The sequence below is a fragment of the Ornithorhynchus anatinus genome, chromosome X3 (assembly GCF_004115215.2).
Source record: "Ornithorhynchus anatinus isolate Pmale09 chromosome X3, mOrnAna1.pri.v4, whole genome shotgun sequence".
In the NCBI taxonomy this organism is placed as follows: Eukaryota; Metazoa; Chordata; class Mammalia; order Monotremata; family Ornithorhynchidae; genus Ornithorhynchus; species Ornithorhynchus anatinus.
The window spans coordinates 10595317-10621091 of record NC_041751.1 but is presented as its reverse complement, the minus strand read 5'-3'; the positions used below and the strand labels follow the sequence as shown (position 1 = coordinate 10621091).

Below are 25775 nucleotides of genomic sequence, written 5' to 3'. Positions count from 1 at the left end.
GCTGGTGACCCATTGCTGCTGAGATTCCTACAGTTTTATTGCCTCCATTTTCCACATTACTATGACCAGTGAATTATAGTACAAAGCCATGGATGTTTTCACTTGAGAAGTATTTTATTTATCATAAGCTCATTTCTCCCATGTGAGTTGAAGAAAACTAGATTTAAGGTGACAGAATATTATTGGAAACCTATACGAGAATACTTTTACCGTGTCCTTGCACAAGATAATGAAATCCAGCACTATTAAAGCTTAAAATCTGGATTCTCAAATTGAGACATGTGGAAGAAGGCCTGATCATCTTCCAGTGCACTGAAAGATAACTTTGATAGGAGACCGTTGTTTTACTCAGAGAACTGGGGCTTGTAGCACCATTAATCAGATTCTTAAGAAGTGAGTTTGATTATTTGTGTTTTGGTTAATATGTCCAGACTTCATCCTGATGAGATCCTTAGCTATGCAAGCTTCACAGGCTCCCAGACAGCATATTGTTAAACTCTAAGCAAAAAGCCCTCAATAATAGAGTGATTATAAGCTGCTTGGCTAAGGGCTACATATCCAGTTGCATTCTTTCAGTCACTAAACTGGTATCTGGGAATATTAACATGAAAACAGTTGAAATATGAGAACTAAAATAAAAGTCCTGAGTAGAGTATATATTATCTGGGCAAGGGGCAGGGGGGAGTAGCTATCAACAGTTCATCCCTTAAGAAAAAAGTTATTAGTAAATATATTTATGTAGCTGTCTTTTGGATTTGAATATAATGCTACTAACTGAGATTTTAATCAACAAACTGTTGGCTCTGATAAGACATGAAAGGGCTCGCAAAACTTGTCCTAAGGTCTTTTTTTCATTTCTCCCTTTTGGTGTCAATTTCCCAAAGCCTTTGCCCCAAGACAGTCCCCCTATTTTTGATAGTTGCCTGTCAACTTGACTCATCTTCAGTGCCTACTTTCCAACTCTCCTTGGCTGTTGCCTCATCTCTCAAGTGTTTCTTCAGTGTGTTTTTTTTTAAGAATTTCTTTTTTCCAGCCTGTTCACAGTTATCCAATTTTAATTTGCTATGCAGCCATTGTTTAGTGTTCTGCTTATAGTCCACCTTTAATGATTCATTCAGTGAAGATGTGCTTGTTGAGCATTACTCCTTTGCTGTTAGGCTGCCTGTGTTTGAGTCCTCATTGTCTTTGATCCTGTCTGGCCATTTGATGTTAAGTTTTAATCCGAGTTGGCATTACTGGAACTGTTTGGAAGCTTTCAGGGCCTTGTCAAAGACCTGGGATGAACAAGCTTTATCCCATTGGGCAAAAGCCTCCATTTACCCCATGGAGTTGTCACCTATATGCCCAGTATTTCTTTCTCTTCTGGGAATTATCATATGGATATATTAATGATTTGTTTCAACACTTTTCCTAATGCAGCTGTAAGTCTAAGAGTTTCTATCCATTAAACAGTTGTTTTTTATTTAAGAAAAGGTAATATCCTATATTGACACTGTTCTGAGTACACCCAAGAAAAGTGCAGCTATCGGAAGAAATCTGGATTTTCTTACGCTTATTTCATGAGGATTGAAATATGGATAATTAAAAACATTCCATTTTTTGTTCGGTCATAAGAGCATCACTCAGCGAAGAGTGGTGGCTAGGTTCAGGTGTTTTAACTAGTGGGGAATATTCATATGTGGGTTTCTGATGACAGAGGTCCTGCTTGTTTTTTGCCCTAATTACCATTACATTACTTAGTGTTTGTCTACCAGTTTGATCTGACAAAATGAAAAAGCCCTGTTAATTGATGAGAATGATCAATTTATTTCTGAGATTACTGTTTAATTAGGAAAGCTGCCAGGTGGAGCAATCAAGACCCCATAGCCGTTTATTAAAAATTGCTTGCAGGTGCTAACAAAAAGCCTTAATGTTCCTGGGTTTCTAGACCCTGGAATCCCATGTCTTGCTAATGCTTTAAGGACTGAGGTTTGCCCAGTGGAAGGAAGGAGAGAGTGAACATGCTAACGTGTTTGCCTCTGGTGGTGGGAAACTCAGAACATCCGGATATCTTTGGAAAAAACCCAGCACTGTGGAATGCTTGTAGTAGTGGAGCAATGTTTATTAAGTGCTCACTGCACAGCGATAGGCACTTGGAGGTATGGAATAACAAAGTGACACCTCCCCTGTCCACAGGGAGTTGACACTCCCATAGTCGCCTCCACCCCATCACACTCAGCACATCCTCCATTCATTTCCCCACTGTCCTTCCCTCTGTCACACTCACCCAGGACAAGGAGAGAGAGTTGTGTATGTTCCTCTGAAGCTCTAAATCCTCTTTGTGCTGTGGTTGCCGAAAATCGGTAGTGGGGCGTTTTTCTTGTCACTCACTGATTGTTGCTCCTTCTGCCTCACAGATTGATGGGCTCTCCGGAGTCATTCCCTCAACAGGGAACCTGGGAACGAGCTGCTGTTAATGCCACTGATGCCACTTAATGGTGGAATGCCCCAAGAGATTTTGAAATAGCCCCAATACCATTTGGTCTCCTGACTGCAAACCAGCGCTCCCCACAATTATTGAAGCAGCATGGCCTCGTGGATAGGCCTGAGAATCAGAAGGATTTGTGTGCTTATCCTGGTGCCCACTTGCCTGCTGTGTGACCTTCGGCATGTCACAACTTCTCTGTGCCTCAGTTACCTCAGCTGTAAAATGGGGATTAAATGGGGTTTGAGGCCCAAGTGGGATAGGGACTGTGTCCAACCTGATTAGCTTATATCTACCCCAGCGCTTAGAACAGGGCTTGACACACAGTAAGCCTTTAACAAATACCATTATTATTATTATTTGGACCAGCTAATTTCAATGCATAGGGAATGAGAATATTCTCTTTTCTTAATTTGAGGTCTTTCTGAAACTGAGCTGATCCAGGAATGAAGACTTCATTCTCATTGATTTTCATGAATCCAAGGCACAAGTGAAAGCAGTGCAGCACATTGCAGTGGAAGCTGTGGTGAGTGCTCTCATTAATCTTTCAGTGATTCCATTCTCTTGTGCTTGGGTGTCTTTGCGGTATCATAGCATTAAACAATTCGAAGCAGTTTATCTCTTCCCCACTCTGGAAATAGATGAACAAAAGGTCAACTCAGACCACTGCATTTGACCCCAATGATGATTCCCCGTGAGGCGGTCTGATTGTATGAAATCAACCACATTTATTCTGGAAGACTTCATCAGCATTCTTAAAGACAATCTACTGCTTTATTCTGCTCAAGTCTCTGATCTAGCTTTGGCTTATTATACCTCTCACAGTAGGTTCCAATTGCAAATCTCCTTTTGGCTTTTACATCATCTCTGAATCATTTTTTTCCCCATGATTTTCATTTCACAGATTCTTTTATTGTCATTTACTTGAACCAAGAAAAAAATAGATACGTATAGGAGTATATTATACTCTTCCTTATATTGTTTCATGCTACGATCCCAAATTTGCAAAATGCTTATATTCTAAGACGTTGGGAACTATCTAATAAGATAGCTTAATAAGATGACTTTGGATTTCATTTTATTAAATTCTATCCTGTGATTGCTTCTAGAAACAACCAATCCCTGACAATAGCTAATGCTACAGGTTAAAGTTGTCTGGTGTTTTTTCAGTTAATGTATATCATGCTTCATACACTGACATAAAGCACTCAGCAATTATGATTTACAAATATATGGGATACATTTTTCAATCAGTTTTTGAAAAATGACAAAGAAGTAAAACTTCCATCTGGCCCGATGGTGGTCAGGAGGGAGAGAACAGCAGCAGACAGTCATCAGAAATAGAGGCTTAGGAAAGCCTGAGATATCAGGAAGGTAAGGACAAGTTTAATGTGTGCATGGTGTGAAAGGAATTTTTTGTCATATATCCTCCTTTCGGCAACAAGCACAAACACCAATCAAGCAATAGTGTTTACTGAGGACTCATCTGGGCGGAGCAGCCAAATAAGTACTTGGGAGAGTAGAACTGTCAGCCTTGAACGTCCTTAAGGAGTTACAAATTAGTGTGGGGGAGACAGACACTAAGATAAATTACAGGTAGGAGGAAGCAACTGATCTTAGCAAATGTAGGTGTTAACAAGGGGAGAACCCCAGTGTTTGAGTGAGGACTCTGCATAAGAGATAAAGAAATGTTGACATAGCAATAGGGAGAGAAATAAGGGGGAGAAGATTGATTAATCAGGATTCCTGTAGGAAATGTGGTTTTACAAGGGCTTTGAAGATAAGGAAGGCAGTCAATCAGTGGTACTTGCTGACTACCTGCGGAGCACAGTACTAAAGGCTTGGGTGTGTCCAACACAATAGAAGTCGGTAGACATAATTCCCGCTCAAGGACCTTACAGTCTAGTTCCAGGCAGCGGGGAGGGCGCAAGTAAGAGGTTGATGGAGAGAGAGTCTAGAATGAAGCACAGTGAATAGTTCAGTTTTGGAAAAGTGACGTGCTGCTTGGGCCACAGTCGAGGAGGAGGAAGAGCAGTGGGGAAAGCAGTGATTGAGTGCCTTAAAGCTGAAGAACAGAAATTCCTGATTGATACGAGAGGGACAGGCAGCCCCTGGAGGATTTTGAAGAGTGGCAGGCCATAAACAAAATGATGTTTTAGGAAAATGATCCAGTTTGCCAAGTGAAGTACAGCGTGGCCCAGTGGAAAGAGTCTGGGCTTGGGAGTCAGAGGTCATGGATTCTAACCCTGGCTCCCCGCTTGTCAGCAGTGTGACCTTGGGCAACTCACTTAACTTCTCCGTGCCTCAGTTACCTCATCAGTAAAATGGGGGGTGAAGACTGTGAGCCCTATGTGGGATAACCTGATTACCTTGTATCTACCCCAACACTTAGAACAGTGCTTGGCACCTAGTAAGCGCTTAACAAATTCCAACATTATTATTATTATATAAACTTTCACCAATAGTGGCCCTGTCTTGGAATCCAATTGCGCATTTGCCTTTGACTTTCTACATAGTCCCTCCAATCCTTTTTTCCCCCCATAATTTTCAGTTAACAGCCTCCTTTATTGTCTCTTGAACTCAAATGGAACCCCCATCCAGATATAATGTATTGAAATATATTCTTTCCTTTAAATGATTTCCTGCTATGATAACACATTTCCAAAATGCTTATCTATATGTTTAAGCAGATTTGTTTGGGCAAAAGCCCTTCTGGCATATTCGATGAGTCTGTTTTAGTGGCTGGGGAAGGACACTTTTTAGTTTTGCTTCCCATCAAGCACTTAGTACAGTGCTCTGTACACAGTAAGCGCTCAATAAATATGATTGAATTTTAGGTGATTCGTGATCAGATCATAGCGCCACTGAATTGTCCAGTTGTCTCTTTAGCAATTGAATGATCAATGTCCTCAGGACTCGTGTTCATCGATACCCACTGTGAAGCAAGAGATGCACTTAAGTTGCTTCTCCAGGAGTGGGGATGGACACTCCAGATCCTTAGTCCCAGAGAATCGACGGTTGTGTGTACAAAATGTTTTTCTCTTTAGAAACGCATTCACTTAACTTCAAATATAAAAATTGATCTGGAGATAAGACTTTACTCACATTAAGCACATAAAATCCACCAGAGCAGGTTGATAACTCTTGGGAGGGTGCATTGTTATTCTTAGAGAAAACTGGTTTGAAGAGAATATATTTTCCTTAAAAAAGACCCTAGTGTTTTACAGTTTTTACTACCTAGCACATAGGAACCATGGCTGGAGAAGTTATTCTCCTCAGGGTCCTAGGTCTTTAAACATCTCTGCTGTAGGTTCTGTGAAATTTTAATTCATGTGGCATTTGTGCAGTTTAACTGGAGCAAATCATAGACAAACTAGGAAGAAATTCATGGTTTCTCTAGAAACCTCGATGGAAATGTACAGCATAGAAATTTAGTTTTACTATCAAGGGAGTAAGGGAAACTAGTAGATGCAATTACTTGCTTCATTAATTATCTTAGATGCTATAAATGCATGTATACCTAATCTTGATTCCAAAAATATACAAAATTCTAGAAATACCAGCTTTCTTTGACCTGAGACCATTACTCTTGAGTCACCAAATAAAGGGGATCGCAGCATTTTAAAGCGAGACAGAGACGAGTCTCCTGCATCTCCAGAATTTAACTGCCTCTCTAGCTAAAGGTCCAGATTCATTTTTCTCCAGAAACTTGGGAAATGTAATTCCCCAAAAGAGAAGGTTGCTGGAGTATTGTTTTCTATTATTTTTTCAGTCTTCTATGACTAGAGTTGTGCATCCAATATGGCTCTGAATGTTTCCACAACCAGAAACTTTTCCAGTCAGGTTCTAACTGCCGGTCCTTCTCACCTCATAGTTTCTATGCCACTTAAACAGGAATAACAAAATTGCATTTCCTAAATCTGTAGAGAACAGTCACACTGAGTAGTGATTCCCCTGGCCCCCCTCCCCTTTAACTGGAATCTGGGGTCATTGTGGAGAAAGGGATTTTTGCTTCTGCCATTGCAACCATGGTCTTCTCCCCTTGTGCCTTCTACAGAATGGAGTGGAAAATAGGTTCAACTTACCACAGTCACTTCCTCAAACAACATTGAGTGCATATGCTAAAGTGACATTTTGATAGAAAGCTTGTAAACTAAAATGGAAAACAGTAGCTTTGGCAACCTATATGCCACAGGAAAATTGTCCCACAAGATTGCCTTCTAGCTTTTAAAGAGTTCTCATTTTCACCTTTATATGTCTGCTCTCTCCTCCCCGAGAGAGTCTGGAAGGTAATCACCGATGTTTCAACCAGAAAGCCCTTGTCAGAATTCACTCACTCAGATCTTGCCAATGCTGTTCTTAAAAGCATATTGAGGAGGGTTCTGTGAACAGAATGAGGCACTTCTTCTCCCTTGTGGCTAAACAGGAAGTTATTGCTTTTCTCTATTTATTCTTAGGTTATATAGAACAGTGTTTGATGCCAAGCACTTTCAGCTGCTTGCTCTTAAATTCAGACCCTAGGCTATGGCATATTTTGAGGGCTGCCATTCAGCTGCCTTTTCAATTTTCTGTCACTATTAACTCTGTCTTAATATTTGTAATGCATCCTATTGAGCTGATGCCACTTTTCCCACCGAAAGATATAACTGTCTCCTAGTCCTTCTCATCTTCTGAGAGACGCCAGCCCCAAACAGAGACAGGCAGGAAGGAAGAATACTAATTTGGTCCTGTTCCGCCATCACAACTGTCTCGGTGGTGAACATAATGCCTCAAATAGGAGGAGGGTAGCATCTGCTTTGGCTTTCTATAAAATTGCTAATTGCTAACAAAAAAATGTTAGAAATGCAGCTGACGTGTCTTTAGGTAATTAGGTAATGTATTACAGGGGCCGTCCCCCCGTCCTCTTCCCCCACCCAACTCCCTCCCTCAATCCCACCCCGAGCCTGAAGATGCCACTTCTGTGACGCCTCTCACCCTTCACCCCACCCACTGGCCACAGGTCCTCCCTTCCCCCATGCAATTCCCTTCCCTTTAAAAGAGAAAGGCTCCAGGTGCAGATCCCTGGCTTATTAGCCATCTCTCGATACTGCCAACTACGCAGCAATGGACTGCGGTGATTACGGTCTCAGAGCAGGGTGTCTGGACCCCCTGGACCCAGGGCTTTCCCCCTGAGCATTAGGAGAGAATAAGAAGCTTTCCTCTCCTTTCTTCCTCTCTGATCCTGCAGGTCCTTAGGGAGGTTCTGGGCCAGGAGTGTCAGGAGAAGGCACAATTTAGTCATCACTTCAGCTAAAATTACAGAGGTTTACTTAGCGTTTTGTACAGAGGTGCAGGTACACTTAGGTGCATCTCTCTCTCTCTCTCTATATATGTATTTGTGTTTGTATAACTTCCTTTGACCTGACAATTTACCTTTTTGTATTACCCAGGGGATTAATTTAGCGATATGGTGCCCTTGAAAGACATATTCAACACAAAGTTTGGCTGCTGGGTAATTTACTGTAGCTCTAGTGGAGAACTTACTAAAATGTTAGATTTGACAGGCAGAATGGAACATAACTCTGTCATTAGTCCCATCTCTGGCTTGTCTGTCAAAGTCAAGCAAACTCATTGTAAACTGCCAATGTCTGCGCCAATTATAGGACTGACTTCCTTTTGCAGACAGCAAATGTCTTTAAAAAAATGCAGTGCTATTTATTTTGGTGTATTTTTCAATAATTAAAACATCAAAGGTAAAAACTTATAGCAGCTGTATTCTGAAAATCTTTATTTGATAAGCTTTCCATACATTTTTTGCCTTAACCCCAAGGAAAGGTAATAGAAATTAGGCCAGATCTGTCTGTCTCTCAGGTACACAATTGTTCTGTGCCTACTGAAGATGCTACTGACAATGAAATTTACAATGGGTGCTTGTGGGGCTGAAAAGACCATTGCAAAATCCACAGGACAGGCACACTGTGTAGAAACAAAGCACAGTCTTTGTGGTGCTATCGTGTTTGCTGTTTGATGAGCCTGACACTATTAGCGCTTAGGCTTTCTTGTTTCACCATCCTTACGAGGTTTGGCTGGAAAAGAGCAGCTGCTTTTTTGATTGCAGTACACAATACTCGTCTCTGTGAGGTAATCTACTTTACAGCTGAGAAGCAGCCTTGTCTGACGCTCAGTTTTATTGTATCTTTAAAGTGTTTCCACTGTCGTTCTTGCTTTGTTTCCTAGTTGCAGCTCACAAACAGAAGTGGTTGGGGTTCCTACCATCATTTATTAACTCAGTGTAGCTGTGTTGAGGTGAGCCCATCTTCAAATCTAAGAGGCTTGACTTTGTTGCCTGTGATCCTGTCTTGCAACATGATGTTGAGGGGAGCCCTAGAGTGACCCTGACGGAAATGCTCAAGAAGTTGGATGTGGTATCTGGCGAGGCTGAAAGAAGGAGCAGGTCTACAGCTCCAGTGGTCTCTCTTCTGGGCTTTTTAAAAAATCCTGTCCAATCTGAATTGACTGTCTATAACTCCTGAATTCATGGGGCATGGGGTATAAACATCCAAATGACGCAGTGAGGAGGGGGCGATAGGCAGGGGAGATGAGTTAGGGAACCCTTCCTGGTGATGATACTGTTTCAGTAGGGCTTCGACAATGGAGAGGGCCTGTTGTTCATGAAGGGAGAGAAAGTTCCAGGCAGTAGGTAGGACATAACCAATGGGTCTTGCCTTCTCTCCACAATATATAATACTTATCCGCCTCCAATTCCTTCAGTTGTTGACTGTAAGGGTTTTATTGTTTCTGACCTACTTCTTGCTGAGCCATTCCTTGCACATGGCTCTACAGAAGAAATTTAGCCTTGAAGACAACTCCTCCACTCAACTGAGTTCGACCTCCTTGACTCCATCTTCTTTCTTTTGTGCCAACAACGAAGACAAAACTGGGTGAAGATGGTCTGTCTGGGCAAATTGCCACAGGCACTTTTCCTTGTATGGACATGATCCAAAGGACTCAGGTGTTACCGTTTTTTTCTGTTTAATGCCCCTAGTTTAAATGAATGATTTGCATTAAACCGTTCTTCTTGTGACAGACAAAAGTAAATAATCTGGTGACTCCCCATAGCCATTGCTAGCAGAGCAAGTGTGTAATTTCATTATGGCACAATGACAGTTTAAAAAAGAATATTCTTCCTTTCCTTCCTCTCTTACTCTGACATTCTCCTTATGTAGACCCCTGTTACCTCTTCTTTTGAATATTAGCCTGATGATAGACCAATCTTCGAATACTTTCCTAAACCATTCCCATTCTGCACAGCGAACCTAGTCACTTTCTAATTTTCAGTGGCTTTGTGTTTCTTAATCGTTTTGCTGAACTCTACCTTGTTTGCCAGCTAACATTAGGAAGATTTAAACCTAGTAATTTTTTTGTTCTGAGGCAGAAGATCATCACGTTTGAATTCCAAAGCATGGATTTTTCTCTGTAGGACTAATTCCCTGTGTTTACCACCCCTTGTGAGTGCCACTGTCTTGGGATTCAGACTGCTCTGAGCTCTGCCCATCACCCAGTCTCAACCACTGGTATTTATTGAGGGCCTACTGCATGCAGAGCACTGTACTAAGCGCATGGGAGCATACAACAGAGTCGGTAGACATGTTCCCTGCCCACAAGGAGCTTACAGTCTAGAGGGGGAGATGGTCGAAACATAAATTGTGGTTATGTACATAAGTGCTGTGGCGACATGCATAGGTTGCTGTCCAGATTGCCTAGTCTCTGGGGATGGATCTGTGGCATTCTTAGCCAGAGTTTCTACAGAGGCAGAGTGCTACCTTTTCTCCTCCTATCAAACTTAGACCGTAACTACTTCAGTGCTCACAATAGTGTCAGACACCCAGTAAGCCCTTAAATACCATAGAAAAACAAGTCCTGATTACTGGTGGTATTATCATTCATGGTAGTATGATATTAAGCATTTATTATGTGCTGTATGCACTAGGGTAGGTAGAAAGTTACCACATTTCCTGTCCCACCTGGGTCCATAATCTGTCTTATCCCCATTTTACAGATGAAGAAACAGAGATTTAAGTTGAATTACCCAAGGTCACATAGGCCAGGGGCAGAGTTAGGAGTAGAATCTGGGTCTCCCGATTGCGCGTCAGTCCCATGCTCTTTCATTTAGACCACACTGTCTTCCCATGCCAAAATGCCCTTTTTCCTTTGTGCTCTCTCTTTCCCCCTCAACCCTATTCTCTCCCCCCCCCACCCATTCCCATAGCTAAGCTCTCCTCGTTTTTCCTTTCTGTATCTCCTCCCCAGAAGCCTTACTTTTTCTTATCCGTGACTGGTTAATGGCAATAGAAAAGAGGCTCCTCCTTGGCAGCATGCTTTCTTTATCCATGCTGATGTGCAAGTCGTTTTCACTTCATCCCTGGGAGATAGGGATTACATCTTCAATCGTAGGCATTTCAAACATGAGGAAACTGGAACTCAGGAGAGGATAAGTTCCTTGTAGTTAGTCCCTTGGCTCCTCTGTGCAAGTGATCATAAGTTTGTTGGTGAGTTTCTAGCAAAATCACCACAAGCATTGGACACTGGTAAATTTAATATTAAACCCAATTAGAACTCATCATTCTGACCACACATTTCAGGCCTGACACTGATATTGCTTCTAGGATAGACACACACACACACACCTGAAGAAAGGACTAGAACCAGACTCTTTTCAGTCACGTCCACACATATATGTGGTATCAATTATAAAAAATGAAAAAGCAGGCATATATTGGTTACATAGGAAAAGTCCTAACTTTTTAGTTATTTTCACATTTTAAAATTCTCTGTTTCATGAATTCCACAGAGCTCAAAATAACCCATCAAGGGAAAATATTTAAAAATATACTCTTGACAAACCCACCAACTAATTTTTGGTTGGAATTTTTCCAGCCAAATGAGCCTTCAATTTCTGCCCCCAACCCCAAATCCAGTTCTGGTCCTGACCATAACATTAAACCTAACTTGGTCCTTTGGCTTCAGACTTATCCTATATTCATTCAATCATATTTATTGAGCACTTACTGTTTGCAGAGCACTGTACTAAGCACTTGGGAGAGTACAATATAACAATAAACAGACACACTCCCTGCCCACAATGAGCTTATCTTACCCCAGTTCTACCCCTAATAAGATTTTGATGATTGTGATTGACAAGAGTTAGATTCTGCTCTATGGAAATGTAGATATCAGAATTTGTTGAGCATTTGGCTTGAGGCAAATGTACTACTTCCCTTGTCATTCTAAACAAACTTTTCATGGTCAGTAACCTGTGATACAGGGAAAATGCAATGCAGTCAAAATTTCATTATGGTTTTTTTTGGCCAGAGCAGTGCAGAGATGCAGATTAGTGAATCCACATGGAGAATCATTAAAGTCAATGGAGAAAGGGGGTGAGAGTTTCACCTCCCATCCAATAACAGGGTGGATGGAATGCCCTTTTGGGTTAAACTTGGGTAATAAAAAAATAAAATGGTGGTATTTATTAAGCGCTTACTATGTGCAAAGCACTGTTCTAAGCACTGGGGGATACAAGGTGATCAGGTTGTCCCACGTGGGGCTCACAGTTTTTATATCCATTTTACAGATGAGGTCACTGAGGCACAGAGAAGTGAAGTGATTTGCCCAAAGTCACACAGCTGGCAAGTGGCAGAGCCGGGACTAGAACCCGTGACCTCTGACTCCCAAGCCCGGGCTCTTTCCACTGAGCCACGCTGCTTCTCTAGGGGGAACTAGTTGTGAACCAGATCTATGTACAGAGGAATACGCTTTTAGCAGAATTAATATGGCCAAGAAAAAGTAGTTTTGCAATAGATTAACCCATGCTGGGAAGCAAGTGTTGCATAAAAACAATGACACACTAGTGTTTTCCACACTGGAAAACATAATAATAATAATGTTGGTATTTGTTAAGTGCTTACTATGTGCTGAGCACTGTTCTAAGCGCTGGGGTAGACACGGGAATCAGGTTGTCCCACGTGGGGCTCACAGTCTTAATCCCCATTTTACAGATGAGGGAACTGAGGCACAGAGAAGTTAGTGACTTGCCCACAGTCACACAGCTGACAAGTGGCAGAGCTGGGATTCAAACTCATGAGCCCTGACTCCAAAGCCCGTGCTCTTTCCACTGAGCCATGGAAAAAAAAATCAAGAGTCTGCTGCAGACCACTAGAGAGATGGTAGGGAGAAAGGAAAACATTATGGACAATGCCAGAAAGCTTACTGCTCTGCCTTTAACAAATCAGAGGGGCTTGTTTCGAGTAAGGTTTCATGTCCATAAACTATTCCTCTTAGCAAGAACAGTTAGTACAATGTATCTGTATACCACGGATGCTCTACTGGTAAGGGCTCCTTTGAGCCCAGAATATTTTAACATTCATAAGAAAGACTTCACATTTTTCCCCAAGGCAAATCCATTTCACAGATTAATATACACATTTTCATCATTTTAATGCATCGGGGCTAGAAATCTAGGTTTATTATGTTGCTTTGATGCACTGATAGGTGGATAATACAGATTCAGCTCTTTCAAAAGCAACATAGTTATATTATTCACACCACTGCCTTTAATGAGCTGGCACTGAGCCATCATCATCAATCTTGACATTTACGCTATCTTCATGTTGTTCCAGAGGTTTGTGATGACATAATTGTTTCTTGTTTAATAAGCTATAATGTGAAATCCATTGGCCATGAAAACCTAATTTATGTGCCAAGGGTCAGCTCGACCATTATTTGAAAATAAACAATGCTGCACTTCTGCTCCAAGCACAGGAGACTTATATGCTCAGAAGGACATGTTCAACACTTAGCTTTCCTTGGAAAGAATGTGAACTGCCTCCCATACATAGAGGGGGAAAGGCACCCAGCTTGGTGAAACACAGTTCATATTTTATGTCTTTAATATCGTGGCAGTTTGTCAAGGGTGTCACAAAAATGTGGATCTGGTTTTATTATTGTTCAAACAGTGCTCGGTCTAAATGAATAATTCATAGGAAGGTAACGAAATTGCCGAGATATTAAAAATGTTTAACTTGACAGCCACTTGACTACATTTTAATACGTGTGGTTTCACAACTGTACCGCTGCCAGTAATGTAAAGACCCAGACTGTGTGTCGTACAAACAGGGTTATAGGTCTAGGGGGATGCTATGGTTTTTCAAGATTTTTTGGAGGGGATATAATTTCACAACTTTTGCAACATTTATGTTATGGGGTATGCTTTCCTCCCCAAATACTGCATGTGTTTTCCAACGATCCAAAGAGTATTGCCATTTACCATAAAAATAAAATTGTCTAAATAACAACTTTTGGCGGAGGCCTGTTTACAGAAAGATAAACCCTTAAAAGCGCCTCTGTTCGGGCCCTGTGCAGCAATTGAGAGAGGATAAAACATTTGCTGATCTTTAAATAAGTGGAACTAAGATGATCTTGCAGCTTCATTGGAGAACAGTGTATCTTTTATTACATTAAAGATGGATTTAATAATAAATAGGATCAATGATTCTAGGAAGGCGGAGCCAGCATTTTTTGGTAATTACGTTTCCCCATGGGTGCTGCTTTTCATTCAGTCAGTCATTTATTGAGCACTGCTGGTGTGCAGAACACTGTACTAAGTGCTTGGAGAGTACACTGTAACAATCAAGACACATTCCCTGCCCACAAAGAGCTTGCAGTCTAGAGGGGGAGCAATAGTATAAATAGATAAATTACAGATATGTATGTAAGTGCTTTGGGGCTGGGAGGGGGGTTAAACAAAGGGAGGAAGTTAGGGTGGCGCAGAAGGGAGTGGTAGAAGAGGAAAGGAGGGCTTAGGGAATGCATCTCGGAGGAGATGCGCTTTCAATAAAGGCTTTGAATCAGGAGGAGGCTGGCACTCGAGATTTGGGGCTGGGGGAGAATCACATGGATTCATGACCCTTGTTCTGATTTGGACTGGGACTACTTCCCAGCTTGGGAAGAGCAAAGAAGTAGAATTATTGACTAGTGCAGTATTCACGTTTGCTCTGCTCTTTCACCTCTTCCTACCACTGCAGCTATTCAGCTCAGGACCTCATACATCCATGGGCACAATATTGGACATTTCCTTGATTAATGGCTGAGAATTGGCAGTCCTAGGAAGCCTTTGTCTATTCCCTATGTCCTGCCCCAGTACTCATCTGGTGATGTCAACCATGTCCTAAGCATTTCAGTCCACTGTGTGGAACAAAGTGCCCCAGTTGCAGAAGCCAATACCTGTGACCCAAGCCTTTACTTTCAGTGGGCAATAGTGGTAGCTGTCAATGTCCCCCTCTCTCTCCCGGATTTCCTGGGGTGGCATCCGTTTAGTGATGGAGCCAGTTTGACTGCTTTTGGGCCACTGAAAATTCAGACTCCACGTGGTTCCCTGGCTTGGCTTACCCAGGTGCTGATTTACAAAATGCTTAAACCCATTTTAACCTCAGCATTTGCAAGATCATGCTGTACCCATTTTACATGTAGCGAAACTCTGGCACCAGGGTTTCAATGACCTAATCGTGGTGACAGTTCTGAGCTTTTCATTTCTTGTGAGCTCCAAGTGTTAGCAGTAATAGTGTTTATTAAACACTTGCCAGTCTGGGAAAGAATACACTGGAGGGAATTAAACAAGTTCTCTGTTTTCATAATCTTTCCTCTTTCTATGCGTCTGTCTTTCCCAGGGTAGACTTTGAGCCCTGTGTGGCTCAGGGATTGTGTCTGAAGTGTTATATTTGTATTTTCCTCAGCACTTAGAGCAGTGCTAGGCACAGAGTAGACAATCAATCACAGAGAAACTCTCTGGCAGAGCAGTGTTTACAATCCAAAACCCATCTGTTTCTAGTCTAGTACTTAGCCCTCTGAATCATGTTGCATGTTAAGCTTGTGCAAAGCTCTTGTGAAAAGCAAGCCCGTCCCAGAAATTCTGACTTTTAACATTATTTTATGATCCTGAGAGCCTCCTGATGCCTTTGGGCAAAATTCTGAGTAGTAAACAGGGGGTTTAATATGAAACTCGTTAATCTTCTCGTGATTCCTCGTGATGAAGGTGAATGGGTGGTAAAGAATCTTGTCTATTGGGTAATGATGCGACACAGTTCGGAGTACTAGAGTGTATTTTGAACAAAATGAATTGCACATTTCTGACTGCACGTACACTGGGCTGTGGACTTGGGGATACGTAAAGGGTAGCCAACCCTCTACCTACAGGTCACTCTCCATGCAATGTCCAGTACCTCTACACATTCATCATCATTGGTATTCATGAACACATACTGTGTGCACAGCACTGTTCTAAGTGGAATAGGAAGGTAAGAGTGACAGCAATCAGGAGGGGGGTTGTTTTCTTTGAGGTAAGGATTTGAGGAAAAGTGATTCGTAGGCTAGGAGTAAATGAGATGATCTTTATTTCAAACGTGATCATTCTTAAATTAATCTTTTTTTAATGGTTTTTGGTAAGCACTGCTTATTATGTGCTAGGCACTGTACTAAGCACTGGGATAGGTACAAGCTAATCTGGGCGGACTCATCCATGTGCCACCTGGGACTCAGTTTTCATTCTTATTTTGCAGATGAAGTAACTGATGGACAGGGAAGTTAACTGTTTTGCCCAAGGTCACACAGCAGACAAGTGGCAGGGCCAGGAGTTAGAACCCAGGTCCTTCTGACTACCAGACCCATGCTCTATCCGTAAGGCCACACTGCTTTCCTTCACAGTCGGGTGTAAAAGATCAATTTCTGAAGGTGATATTTTAGAGATGATAATTCTTGGTTATCTGATTTTTTTATTATTTTTTTAGAATTTGTAAAACTGCCTATTGTTATCCTTTTATGTTTATGCCATGTTAGTTCTGGGAGCTACAATCAATAAGTTTGTATTTGTGATTCTCCTGAATCCTTAGTATTTTAAAAAGATAAATTAACCTTAGTCATTCTGCCTTGAAATTGTCATTTCTTCCATTTCATCTTGAATCTTCCACTCTCGGGGCACTGCTGACACTCGTGCCATTTCAGAGAACGAATTCAGGATTTGGAAATGCATAGTTAAAAATTGCAGATCACTAACAAATCTCCTGAGGTTTCAAAGGACAACATTTTGATTATTTAGGTAGATTTGTGGGAATATATTTTCTCAATCTTCATAACAAGGATAAAAAAAGTGCAATACAGAAATGCAGTTAAACTATTCACAGGCCTCGCAATATGCTTATGCACCCATGTTACTCCCTGAGCTCTGCCTTTGTATTTCTGGACAAGCACTCTGATCTGGGGCACAGACTGAGATCTTAAGACAGAGAGGGGAAGGGTTGAATGAGAAGCTGTAAGGTGCTGCTGGAGGAGAAAATTAGAATGATCACAACCAGCAAGGCAGAAGTAGCATGTGACTCTGGAAATCCCGGCCTAGTTCTTCTAAAGGCAAGTTTAACCAGCAGTATTTCACTCACTGATTATTTCTTAATTCCTTGGTCAGTATGTCAACATTGCAATTAAGAAAGAATTCAGAGCTATGTAATCAATCTACCAGTGATATTTACTGAGCACTTACTCTAGGCAGAGCACTGTAGTAAGGGCATGGGAGAGTAGAAAGAATTGGTGGTAGATATAATCCCTGCTTTCACGAAGTTTACTGTTGAAATGGGGGCTTACAATTTAACAGTTTACACCTTACAGGCTTTCAGTGTAACAGTCTTCTACTTGGTGACTTAGATTCAGTGTGACTAGTGTAAGGGGGTAAATACAGGTAACACTGAAAATGCACACTGAGAGTTTATATGATTCCCCCTCAGCAATTCCCCCTGAGCTTTAAATTGACAATGCCATAAGGAGATTTTTATGATCCGCATGTGGGTGCATCTGAGCATGGCTACCAGAGTTGGGGGTAGGGGATGTACTTGCCCAGGCTCTGTCCATTAGGTGGGGTAGGGGTGGGGGGCGCTGCATCACCTCTGCAGCACCACCAATTTCTGTGGGCTGTCAAATGCAGAAAAATCCCAAATGCAATGCTGGGAAGTACTCCCACTTCTCAACCCCCATCACTCTTCCACACCCTCCCAATAACATTTATGTACCTTTTTTAAATTCCCTGTTGCTTTCCCCTTGCTGTAATTTAGTTCATATGTCTCCTCCACTGAATCATAAACTCCGGGAGGGCAGGATTATGTCTGTGAATTACTTCTATTTGGTCCCCAAGATATCCCCAACACAGGAGGTGCTCAATAAATGTTTTACACTTCCTCACCCATTCAGAATAGTGTCTGGCAGAAACAGGTCTTTGGGAAAGACAGAGCCTTTTACTATTAAAAATTATATTTTTTGGACTTTTGTTACAGTTGAAATTGTATATTGACAGTGATAATTGTGGAATTTCTTAAGTGCATTCTATAAACCAAGTACTGTACTTAATGCTGGGGTAGATATGAGATAGGCCAGACAGAGTCCTTGTCCCACTTGAGGCTCACAGCCTAAGTAGGAGAGGAAGAACAAGTATTAAATCCCCATTTTACAAGTGGGAAACTGAGGCACAGATTAGTTGAGTGACTTTTCCAAGGTCACACATCAGGCAAGTGGCATGAAACTGGATTAGAATTTAGGTCCTCTGTCTCTCAGGCTTGTGTTCTTTGAATAGATCTGGGATTTAGAAGTAAGCAGATCCTTTGTGTAAATGTCAAGAGTTTTTTAGTCTGGGTCTTAAGAGTGTAAACTCCTTCTAAGCAGGGAACTCGTCTATTGTTTCTGCTGTACTTTCCCAAGCACTGAGTACAGGACAACACACCTAATAGGCACTCAGGAGGTCTATTTATTATCTCTTTCTTAAAGAGGATTTTCTGTAATTTTGGAGGCTGTAGAATTAAAGGTAGTCAGGGGCTTGTGTAAGGATGAGGATGGCAAAGTGTGGTTTTGTTCCCTGTCAGTTTGACAACAGTGTTGCTTTGGTGAATTTCGAGGCAGGGTTCATGTCATTCTGGAAATAGGTGCAAGATCTTCATGGCCTACCGTGGGTAACCTTTTGTTACATTTCACCTGTCTGTGATCCTGGCAAACATGATTTTATCTATTGGAAGATTAATTCAGGATGATCATATGCCTTTGGTAGTCCCATAATAAAGGGTCAGTCTTCTAAACCTCCATTTTCCAAGTTTTTCAGATGAAGAGAGCAGGGTAATTGCAGGAATGTAGACTTTGACAGTCAAGATCAGATCAATCCATTATATATTGAGCACTTACTGTGTGCAGAGGACTATACTAAGCGCTTGGGAGAATGCAATACAGTAGAGTTGGTAGACACATTCCCTGCCCACAATGAGCTCACAGTCTAGAGGGGCTACAGATCAACTGTAATGTCGGTTGTTTTTATTAAATTTTTTCCCAAAACAACATACTTGATCAAAATAGATACTTTTAAAGTGTATCTTGAGAGTACAGTCTTGTTATTATCACTTTTGGCTTTCACTTCTGATATTTATGGTGAAGATTGTAGCTGACGTTTACTGTCTATTGCATTCTCCCAAGAAGACTGCACGTTGCTAAACATCTTTGACCTTTTGTATTTCAGCTCTTCCTTTCACGTTATTGGGACTGTAAACAGAGGAAAACTGGAATAGGCAGGCACATTACAGAATGCTGAAAAGGCCAGAGTAGAACAACTGATTATGCAGCTGTTCTCAAAAGTACATGAGACATTTCAACTGTGACACTGTCCCATTTGCATGACCAATATTCTGAAGAGATTGTAAAATAGCACCAAACAAATCCATGTTTTTTTCTGGGTAGGTAATTGGAAAGGTAAATGGTAGAACCCTTAGTCACTGCTTGTTACGATTTCAACGGGAGCAGTATTACAGTAGCCTGCTTTGCGCTTCAAGTTTTGACCACATGTGAAGGTTAATGCGTTGGACCAGATTTCTTATCAGGATCATCACAAACATTTTCTGGCGAACACTGTTGTTCTCCAGATAATGCCAATTTAATAATGGGGTAATTTTTTCTATAGTCTTTGTTTTAAATTTGTTAGGCACTTTTCTAGCATTTCCAGTTGTCCAGCTCCTTAATAATTGCCAGGCAGTGTACTAAATGCTGGGGAAGATAGAAGATAATCAGGTTAGACACAGTCTAAGGGGGAGACAGAACAGGTATTTTAACCCTATCTTACCGATGAGAAAACTGAAGCTCAGAGAACTTTTGACAAACAGGCAAGAGTTGGAGCCAGAATAAGAACTCTTGTCCTCTATCTCCCAGAACTGAGCCCTTTCCACTAAACCATGCTGCTTCCTTATATCAGGTGTTTCTGCATTTCATAAATACAATTATTTTGTGTTGCTCTCAAGGAAAAAAGGAAGTATATATCACAACCATGACAATAAAGCTTCTTTAGTGTAGGATCATTTTTCAGCATCCAAATTGTAATTGATTTAAAGAAAAATCCATCTAGGCCCTCTGAAAGCAAAAATGTAAGAAGAATCTAGCATGATGGATGACTTTGTTTGTACCCTGTATTAACTTTGTATTTGAAATCACCAGGATATACTTTGGTCATTTCCTTCTCTGCCATTATTTGGTTATGTTTTTCATTTCCACCTATGCTTGGGCAGTCCACAACAGCCTCATGTATCCAAGACATAAAACAATATCTACAGAGAAATGTGAAGAAACTATCCTTTTGCTTTTATTTTTAACTCAAACAGGTGGAATGTGGCTATGAGAGAAAAAAACACACATTTTTTGTTTCTAGACTGAATTTGGTCCCTAATGTAATGATATCTTGTAATACTGCAGGACTGCTACTTCAGTCAGGTCAATGGAGAAAATCAACTTCTGCTTCCAACCCAATACTCAACTGACCTAAAAGACAGAGATAAGGAGAGAGGAAGAAAGGGAGAAAAATACACCCAAAAACCTGCCCCTCCTAGAAGTCTTCTCTCCTGTAAGAACTGTCTAGAATGAGAGGTGAGTACCAGGTCGAGCACAGCAGCCTTCATTTCCACAGAATAGCTGCTGCAGTGGGCCAAAGACTCATTCTTATTTGACTTAGTTTTGCTGTGTTGAGGTAAGCAGTGCTGACCTTGTGCGGGGACTTTCATTATTTGTGATCTTGTCTTGTCATGTAATGTTGTGGCTAGCTCATAAATGATGCTGACAGAACGGCTCAAGGTGTTGTCTGTGGATTGCGTGTGTGGTCCAGATCTCAAAGCGTAGGCAGGGCAGCACTACAGCTCTGTAAACCTGGATAAAGTAGTCTTGCAACAACAAAACCTCCCTCTACAGGGAGAATACTATTCAACATTCATTTAAAGGAAAAAAAAAAACCCAAAGAGAAAAAACTTGTCAGAGCATAGGCAAGAAATCAAAATTACCTGAATAACTGAGTCAAATAGCCTGATTCAGTCCCCAATGATTGTTTAATATTATCAAGACAATTCATAATACTTGGCTTCAGAAAACATGCTGCGACTGTGGGGGTGGAGTTAGCTCTTCAAAACAGTAGGTTTTGCAAAGGTAAATTTAAGCTGTGGAATTTTAAACTTTGAATAAGATAATTGCTGATTTTACCCTGTTCAAATTAGTTATGCTACTTTACCATTTCTACAGTGAAAACTACTGGGTGTTCAACATAATTGGCAAGAAATACTGAAATTTTTATATGAGCAACTGGAGATCAGGCAGGAAGACTGCTCTTTTTAGTGTTCACAATTATTTTGAAGGCATTTTGGATGGTTCTCCATTTTGTGTTACTTATGGGGCATTGTTTTATGTGAAATAGGTAATTGCCTGGGCAATTCATTCTCTGTGAACAATAAGTAGAATACAACGGAAATATTTTAAGCATTTTATTTGAAAGTTCATTGTTTACCGGGGTGGGGAGTCAAACAAATTTCCCCAGTCAACCACCACTGATTTTGAAATTCATTTTCACTTGCTAGCTGATCATAATCTGACCTTTTTCTTCAAAACATATTTCAATTTTATTATTCTTAGGAAAACCATGTCATCTGGGCCTATAGATAAAAAAGTTTAGAAGTTTCTGTTGCCATCAAAGTGTTTTTACATTTATCACACTAGATTTCAAAAGCTGGTGGGAAACTTTCACATCCAATTCCTCTTGAGTCACATGACAGCCTTAAGGAAAAATGTACAAAGTGCTTGGGTCAAACACCTCTGAATACTATGGACGTGGAAAAAAAAAAAAGCTAAAATGTCATCAGCTTCAGAATAATGTCAGATTTCTTCTGTGAATGATTCTGATTCTTATGAAGTTTAGTGAGTTTCCTGAAGGAATTGGATTTGTTGCACTTCACAGATTTTGCTCTCTAATTTAGAATGTGTGATGGTTTGTACTGTTTTGTGGTACCATACTTTTGTTTTTTCTGTAAAAACCAGCCACAGAAAATGACCTCTCTGGGGAACTAGGTCTGAGAAGAAAGTCATTTGTCTCATCTGTCAAAGAGGAGGGTGAGATAAAAGGGGCAAGGTTGTGACAAAAATGATTGTGATATTTGTTAAGTGCTAAGCATTGGGTCAGGGAGACCAGGTATTTCATCCCCATCTGAGGCTCAGAGAAGGTAAGTGATTTGTCCAAGGTCACACAGTAGGGAGTAAACTAAGAGCTCTCAGGTTCATCGGGAGGCCTGAACCAGGATAGATATTTATGGTCATAAACTTTCCCCACACAATCAAAATGTGGATTTTGGTTGACTAGCTCCCAATGTGGTACTATGCATAAAGTAGGACTTAAAAGCTGGTAGTCATGAAAATGAAGAGATGTCAATTTGTTATTTTACTTCAGCAATATATTAAAAGAATCCTGCAAGCAAACACGTATAACCTTCTTTTTCTAAGGGACTTTTCAATTTTTCTAACACCATGCATTAAAAAATCAGACAGCTCAAGGTTAGTTACTAAGTACTGTGGTGGGTTAGAGTGAAAAAGAGGGAATAGTGTGTTCAAAGACATTGAAGAATAAATAGGCCTAGCAAACAATAATCTAAAAAATGATAGTGTTATGTTTAGAATGAAAGACTGGGAAAAGCAATTTGGTTAGCTGACATATGATCAACACTGCCCTCATAAGTGGAAACCAAAATCTTATTTCACAGAAAATAAGGTGATTTGTGAAGGAGAATAATTTAAATACTAAAGATTTTCTCAGAAAATAAGGTGATTTGTGAAGGAGAATAATTTAAATACTAAAGATTTGATAACTTTGAAATGACTGAATATTGGAATCCAAAAAGTGTTCCAAGTCTTGGGCATTTAATGTTTGCACACACTCTTACACTTCATTTTTGAAGATGTTCTGAATGGGAGCGCTCCTTTTTTCATTGAAGGTGTGCCTGTAAAGACCAATATGAGATTGGTAATTGATATACCCAAGCAGAAAATCTCTGTTGTGCACAAATAGGACATTCAAAGTTTGTAAGGCAAAATGGTGTATATTAAATTAATACAGTGGCTTTTTGTAAATATGACTGATGTAGACACAGATGATGTTTTGGTACTTAAGAATCACCCACATTGATTTAGTTCAGTAAAGTTTAAAGAAAACAAAAGTGATGGGAATTTTGAAATTCAGGACTTCAAAAGTCTCCTGAGGTTAAGTAGAATTCAACCAGGGACTTTTAGCTTTGATTTGCCAACTGTGTAAATATTAACGCCACTTGCATTTCAAGTCTGTCACTGGGATAAATGACTAAGACCTATAGGAGAAATGTAGCTTTAAGTCTCTACTGAACAATATGGTGTGCATTTACCCAGTGAATTTCAATGTGTATTTCATTTATAAATGTTCTAAAGGATTGTCTAGTTTCATTCAATTTCAAAAGGTTTGATTTGGAAAATGCTAAAGAAAACAAGGGAGTGAATTGACTACTGTTGAAAATGCTGGTCATGAGAAATGCATTACAGCAAAGGTCAGAAAACTAATCCTACATTGGAAAAAAATAATGACTCACCATAATCTAAGGATTTGCCAAGATATTACATTAAATATACATCACATCAAGAAAAAAAAAACTCATGCTATGATTTTATCGTAATCTATCAAGGCTTCTAGTGTATGCTTGCTACCAAACAGCTGTGGGGAATAGCGAAAAATGAAAGTAACATAAAAAAATAATGAAGAGTTCATAACTATTTTCAGGACTTTTGTTTTTCAGAGTAGATTTCTGGTGCCTCTAATATTTTCCTAGTAAAGGGTGTTTGCTTCTTTGCTGTTGACTACTGACAAGTGGAGAAAAAGAGCTAGCACCACCAAAGAACTGCCCAGAGGTCCCCAGACTGCTTTACTATGCGCTAAGCACTGTTAAGCACTGGAAGAGATGCAACATGATTGGATTGGACACAGTTCCTGTCCCACTTGATACTTACAATGTAAGAGGGAGGATAGGCATTTTATCCCCACTTTGCATGTAGGGGAACTGATTTTCAGGCCCAAGCTCTTTCCACAAGGCCATGCTTTTTTCCTCTTCTCAGGACCCTTTTTGAAGACAAAAAGCGAGAACTATTCCTATTTTAGGATAAAAGGAGAAACATTGTGTGGGTATAAGGGTTTTCCTTGAAAAGCTTCAGAAAGTCTTCTGACAGGTACCTTGAATAATTGAAAACTCATAAGGACTGATCACTAGGTGGTACTTCTGGATTTTGGGGAGCGTTTTACGACGGTGCTGTAAGAACAGAAAATGTGAATTACTATTATCACAGTTGAAAAAATAGCATTTAGAGCGTGCCGTCCATACCCTTTTCTTGGGATGTATGTTCTTTTGCTTTGGATCTTCCAGAAACTCTCTTAAATGACACTTAGAAAATCTAGATGTGATTCAATTAAAGAGTGTAAAGGAAGGTGGCAGGTAACAATTAGCTAAGAAAATGCAGTGAAATGGCTTTACTGGGATTTCCTGGATGTGAATTTCTTAGGATTTGTGTGACTTGCCTGCATTTCTCAGGAACTCATTTCTCTTTGAAGAACATTTGAGCCTTGGTCTGCTCTCTTCCAGGCACAGTGTAAGTCTCATTTATTTTGTTCAACTTGTGGCTGGGTTAGATTTTTCCCTTTTTTTGTTAAGCAAAATCAATATCTTCTGGGATATATTGTATTGATTTTTTTTGCCTCACATATTGTTAGTAACCTATATTTTAGGCGTTTTTTACCCTCTGGTGGTACCTATACATTATCAGAGCTATAAAAGCAAAATAAATAAAGAATACACGAGGAACAGTAGTTTCTCCTCCTGTACAGCAAGAAACATAGTTTTCTCTGTCGCTTCGGTTGAGCTTTTCTTATTGTAAAGTTCATTTCAATTTCTGGTTTTGATTCCATCCCACATGAGCTGTTTTATCCTCATGCCACTCTGATTATTTTTATTGGCTACTGGTGGCTGGTAGTTCTTTTTGTAGCTTCAGTTTGTGAATTTCCACTTTTTAGCACTGATGGAAACAGCTGTGGATTCTGAGATGCCACAACTGAAATAACTCCGGCAGTTCCGTCAACAAATACTCATTGAATGCCCACTGGGTGCATAGCAATCTGCTAGCTGCAGTGACATTTTGACTGTGTGGTACTTCACAGACAGCTGCTACTACAAGGTTAATGGTAATATCCAAAATGAGTTTGTATATGATGTGCCTGTGGGTGACTGTATTTGCTAAGCGTTATACCTTCATGCACAATGGCGGGGAATTTTTATCAATAGCAAATATACTAGTCAGAATATCCCCTGCGAGCTAGTTTCCATCCAGAAGCAGAAAGATCCTCACCCGTTCCCTGATCTGATACACCTTGGCATACACTGTTAATTTAAACTTGATAGATCAAGTGCACTAATGTTTTAGACATGCATATTCTGTGCCCATAATACAGGACACAGATACATTTTAAGAGTTCATGACACATAGAAATCTGAATTGACCTGAGAATAAAATCACTTAAATCATGATGAGAAATTATTTTTTTCTTCCCCATTCTCTCCTTAATCCTTGGACATTGACATACGTTAACTATTTAATTTTACCTATCAGAAAAAAACTAAATTATAATATGCTGAAAGGAGATATTGTAAAAGTTCAGTATTAATTATAAAACTTTCTTCAAGGTTTAATTTTGAATCAAATTACATGGAATGTTTGAAATTGCTTCGGTTGAAAGGTCAGTTGAAGGCCCAGTTAAACTATTACAGCATTACAGTGTAACACTTTTATTTAAAAAATGATCAAATTAAAATTTCTTTTAGGGAAATAAAGGCCCCAAAAAGGGTTTTAAAATTTAGAAAAGAATATTATGACAAATTGCAAATATTCATTAACA

General features: G+C 40.2%; 1 long non-coding RNA gene across 2 annotated transcripts in view; it reads left to right on the top strand.

Moving 5' to 3' along the window:
* Positions 1–25775, top strand: part of LOC103166751 — a 131712-nt gene that overhangs the window by 97821 nt on the left and 8116 nt on the right. For both annotated transcript variants that reach the window (XR_003755698.2, XR_484958.3), the window contains exons 2-3: positions 2883–2990; positions 20255–20425. This is a non-coding gene — a long non-coding RNA (uncharacterized LOC103166751). The remainder of the gene's footprint in view (positions 1–2882; positions 2991–20254; positions 20426–25775) is intronic.